We start from the raw sequence: 6,126 nt of genomic DNA, 5'->3' as shown, positions 1-6,126 counted from the left end.
GGAAGCACAGTGTATTTACAGTAATGATATTAATATTAAATATTAATTAAATATTTATAAAATACACGTTAAATTTAACGTATCGATTATATCGAATAATTGAAATAGAAAATTTTTGAATAGTTCGAAGCAATTAATTAACAATTAATTTCTAATAAGAGAGGTATGAATCAATTACCGACAAATTTCTTCATTGATCAATCCCTTTGGGAATAATAAACGTAGTAACTTGCTCTGTTCTCGCGTAGGTGGCTCTAGTAAGTCATGGGGTTGGTTTGATCAATAATTTACTCACCCCCACGTGGAATATACTGACAAAATGGCAGCGTACGCCATCTCTTAGAAAATCGTTGGACAGTGTACACCGTTACTCTAGTTTAACCAACAACTGCATTTTATACAAATTATAACAAAAATTTTTTCGACAATAAAAATTATTTTTCGAATATCTACTTTAAAAAATTTAATATTCTCGTTTGAAAGTAATTAATAGAACTAAATAATACGAAAATACTCATTTGTTAATTTTTAAACTATGAAAATTTTATTTCATTATCAATTATTTCATTATTTATCAGATATTATAGTTAAAAATAATATTTCAATTTTATATTTTTTATAAATGATTTAGTAAAATAAAATTTATACTTTATAATTTATAATTTACAATTTATAATTTTATCTTTTCTTAATGATCTATTTATTATTTATTTATGAATTCTTAATATAAATAATATTCATACATAAAATATATTTCAAAATTTGACAAAAATCATTCCATTATATTATCATTATCGACTTTACACAATTCATGATTCATAAATCCATTTGTGATTTTTAATAAATCTAAAATAAAATTTATCTCGTTTCAAAAATTAGGATTTACTAAACTCATTAACGTAAGATCATCGGTGTCTTAAAATTCTTAAATCTTCTAAATTCTAGAAAAATATATTTGTAATCCACGTACTTAAAATCGTGGGACGAATATCGGTTATTGTCTTCTGCGCTGCGAAAGTTTTCTTCGGCTTCTGATTCAGGGAAAGTGGCATGGCATAGACGTCGAGATTAATTTAGTTGAAGTCGGTCAATCTTAAGGCGACAGCTGCTGTTGAAGGAATCCATTAGTAGGCTTATGGCGTCGGCATCTTTCCTAGGGTGGCCATCACCACCCCCTCGACACTGCTAGAACTCTGCTTTTGTTCGAGATAATAAGCCACCATTGTTGAGATAGGTGGATCCGTCCAACGACCTTATTGTCCATCGACCCGCTTTGCTTCGAATATTCGCGATAAGAGTCAAATTCTCGCAGAATCGTGGACCAACGGTCCTCTTCGATCTGACCATTGTTTTTCAAGCTGTTATCCAGCACGTCGAGTATAAAAATTTTAGTTATAGGTCAACTGATCATTCACCATTGATCGATTGGTAGAAAAATGATGAACGATATGGATAATATCTTTGTTCTATTGTCTTTGCAATTATATTTGAAATATGTTGCTTTTGATATATACATTCAAAATTATGTTGCTTTTGAAAGATTAGAATTATAATAATGATATGGATTATTAGTTGATTAATTTTTAAAACTGATTAAAAGATTCTTTTATTGACAATTAAAGAAACATTAGACTTAAATGAACATGTCTTGAGTATAAAATAAAGATATAAAATAGAATGTGTATTTCTTAGTTAGTCTAAGAAATGAGAAATTATTTATTGATCAAATTTAATTGATGATATTTAATTGATCAAATTAAAAATAGCTAGAAATATAAATTCAAAAATGCAACTATCCAAATTTGTTAAAATAAATATAATTTTATATTACAAAGGAAAATTATATTAAAATTAGAAAAAAAATTAAACGATAAAATTATAGATTAAAAAAGAAAATAAAAAACGAAAGAAAAAAAACTCTTTTTAAGAACTTTTTCCCTTAAATGATATAATTTTAAATTTGAAAGAAGAAAGCGATATCTTTAAAAATCAATGTTTTTTTTATACATCTTAATATTTTTTTGTATCTCAATACAATAGATGGTAACACAGTGACACGATTATCCATGTACAAGCATCGCCGAAGCGCAGAGACAATAGACTTGAACGCGTACTAACGTACAATTACAGGATTTTCTAGGAACCCAATTAAGCCGGACAGAGGGCGGCTTGTTTAGGATTTTCAGGACCAGGTGGATTTGCGAGCTATACATTAAGCACTAAACGTGCATCAACTCGCATCGAAGAGATCTCGTTAAATCTTGTAAATGTCTAACAATAGCGAGGAGTTTAGGTAATGGAATAAAATTCTATGTCAAATTTTGAAATCGCGAAGAAAATAATTAAGGAGGATTCGTATAATCTTCAAAATAGAATAATCTTCAAAATAAACGTATAGATATTTATTCCATTTATATTTATTTCCTTATTTCTATATTTCTGTTTTATCAATGAATTATTCCACAATCGTTTAATCAAATGCTTTACAATATAATAATTATATAATTTTCGTAACATAAAAAATCGTTTATTGAATAAATGAAAAGCCAGATAGATTCACTAGAACAGAGCTATTATTCTTCATAGTTAGAAATAAAAATTTCATTCTATTTCTTCGTTAAAACGACGAATCCCAAAAAAATATCGTCCCTATATCCATCACCCTAAAAAACACGAAAAAAAACCTCGATCCAACACGTTATCAACCCCCTCTTCAATAACGAACAAAGCAATATAAAAAATAAATTTAAATACTTATACGAGAACCGTGGTCATCGCAAGAACGCAAATGTTTCCATGCCGAGGAAAGCCAACGTCATGCGATAACTACGAGGCAGCGTTGGCTCGTGGAACGGTACTGCACCCCCAGGAACAAAGTTATATCGGCTCCATACTAGCGGCGTGGGGTGAAGCGAGAGGGGTGAGAACGAAGGGAGGGGTGATACGGCGTGGCCCGTTCCTGAGGGAGAGACGAAGTTCGGTGATTACCTAGGACTCTCCTAGGAGCCGAGAGTTTCGTACTTCGGGGCGCGCGCTGGCTTCAGCAACCTAACAGTCGAGCAAAGTAACTAAGGTTATTCGGAGGTACGCAGGAAGGTGGATAAGGAGAGAGTTCCGGGCCTAAGGGATGCACTGTCGATATCGTGGGCGTCTGCATCAAGATATCCTCAGTTGAGTGATCGTGCCCACGAGATTCCTCCTGATCAAGGCGAGCCCTCCCCCACTCCGAGATTTTCATAAATTGGAACCGCGAAGGAGATGCACGATCGCCCTTTTGCTCGTTAATCCTTTGTGTTAACGCGTTGTTGGCTGGTCATGTATACAGATTTCAGTATTTGTTAAAAGAAAGATGTTGTTTAGAAAATGGAAATTGTCGAAAAGAGAGATGTCAGTAAATTTTGAATAATATAAAATATCAAAGTTATACAAATACTGTTTTATAGGATAACGATTAATTTTTTTTCTTCTTTTGCAAATAAAACAGGTTTTTCTAAAACCTGTTTTTATTTAATAAGGGAGCTAGAACTTTGTCCAAACTACGATAGCTTACCAAAAGAAAACATCTCACAATTTTCAATCTTATTATTTTTTCTTGTCCAAGGCACGCAAAAATTCTGAAAAAATTTTACATCTAATTACAAGATCCTTTCAAAAATTTTAGAATTATTACTTCATTAATGCAATCTTACAATACATTATTAAATACTTCATATAACACAATAATTTCAACTTACATTCGAAGTTTTGATTGATTTGACAAATCAATTTATTTTACAACTGCATCAGATTAAATCTAAATTAATATTATCGAACATTATCTATTACAACTTGCATGTTATTGACGACAGCCTTCGCCAATAAGTATCGAATCTCAAATAAAAAGAACATATAACTCTCGAAGGTCCAATTTCCGTGAACTTCAAAGGGTAGGAAATATCGTAAGGACAGGACGTCGTAATAACCATAATTCAATATGGCTGTTAAGATGGTAGGCACTTCGAAACGGTCTGGGCTGCGGAGTTCTATGGGGTTGGGAATGGGTTGCAAGACCTACTCATTCTCTTCTGTACCCCGCGTCTACGATACAGATGCTATCTAAGAAGAGAATCCGGGGTGTACCATTGTTCTCTGCCAAGAGATCTCGATGCTTCAGCCTCAATGCACCGATATTCCTTAAACTTTGGACAAACTTTACCCGACCACTTGTTACAATGAATTGTGTATCGAATGATTCTTTTGTACGCATCTCATTTTTTTAGAAGAATATAAATTGATTTTACATATTTGAAGATTTTAAAAAAGGATTGCTTACTTTATAATTGTTTAATACAATAATGTAAAAAAAATAATTTATTTATTAATAGGATTTTTAAACAATATTAATTCTTTATTCTTTATAAATAATGTCTTCTTAGAATCTTAGAATCGTTTGCAAAGAAGTATAATGATTTATTGTAATTATATTGTAATGTATTTTAATGTAAAATTATCAAAGTTACAATTTATGATGAAAAATTAAATAGATAGCATGCAATTTTAATAAACAAACAATTGTAGTAAAATCAATGATAGAAAAGAATAAATTATTATTATAATTTTCTAATATTAATGTTTAATTCAATATCACTGAATTATCATCTACATAATTTGTTCAATAAGAAATTTTTTAAATGATAAACTTTAAGAAATTAATATTCTTAATTGAGATACAATATTTTTTTAAGGAAATTAAACATCTGTTTTGAAAATGAAAAATATAGGTTAATAATAAACATAAGTTTATCATATTTTTATTAAAATTAAATTCTTAAAATTTACTTATGAAATATCTATATCTATATAAAAGTAATAAAAATCATTTTTAATTAAAAATAATATAAATATAAAAAACAATATAAAGAATTATTAAGTAAATAAAATTATATCAGCTATATATTTATAATATTACAAAAAATTCATGAAAAAAAACCAATGCACAGCTTGATACTTTTCTCAACGACAGACCGGAGATGCGTACCAATCAATGAATTCTCCACTTACGGATCGTTAAACCTCGTCAAGTCTCTTTTATAATTCTTAACTCGTAATAAGTAGTCAATCCTTTCCCTCATTTTTTTCATTCAAAAGCAATCAATGTCTGTTGAACACACTATTCCCATACCAATTTCTTTACATTGTACATAAATATGAATCGATCAAATTACATGTATTTTCTCCGTGTTTCACATTAATTTAAAAACCTTGATTACACTAATAAATATCATTTATCATCATTCATGATAACGAAGCATGCAGAAATCGGGTAATTTTCAATTCTCTCTTCAAATATAATATTTTCACGCAAAATAATACTTCATTATTTCCTTGTTATCAATTAGATCAAAAAGATGTTTCACAAAAATTTTTTACAAAATGGTAAACACGGATTTTCCATATAAGAGAAGCCAACCACCCTTCCGTCAACTCGTCAAATCTCTTAGGACGATGGATTTGAGACCCCTCGAAACCGCGTCTGGTCGGCCATATTTTTATGGTGGTGGAGAGGGGGTGAAATCGTTTTGATCGCAGAGAAAGCAAGATGCTGGGAAGGGAGGGTGATGCTAGAAACGGTGAGCAGAGATGGTGAGGGGTCACCCAATCAACCCCCAGCAAGCCGCGTCTTACCCTCTCTACAAAGTTATCTTTCTTGTCCCTGCCCTGAGCAGAGTTAGAGCACCCTCGAAATTCCCAACTATTGACCGAACCACTCGAGACCATTGCCACGATCAATCGGCACTTGGTCTGCTAAGAAAGGCGCAATATGAATTTCATGTTTCGATTGAGTCTTCTTCGCCGATCAGAATTACCGATGAGATATTTATTCCTGGAGGGGGGAAGCAAGAGATTTTAGTCGTCCAAACGTGGAACAGAGGAGCATATATACGATGTTCGATATTTTAAAAATTTTTCAAAATAGAATTTACGTCAAATATTTTGAACTGTTTAAAAAGTAGAATTTAAATATATCAAAATAGGAAAAATGAATATCCAAATATGAAGTGTGCTACGTGTATTATATATTTTTATATAATACACGTTTTTATAATTTTAGAGTAATGCTTTCGATTACGAAGCTGTCGAATTTCC

Source organism: Apis cerana, linkage group LG5 (assembly GCF_029169275.1).
Source record: "Apis cerana isolate GH-2021 linkage group LG5, AcerK_1.0, whole genome shotgun sequence".
Lineage (NCBI taxonomy): Eukaryota > Metazoa > Arthropoda > Insecta > Hymenoptera > Apidae > Apis > Apis cerana.
This window is presented reverse-complemented; position numbering follows the sequence as displayed.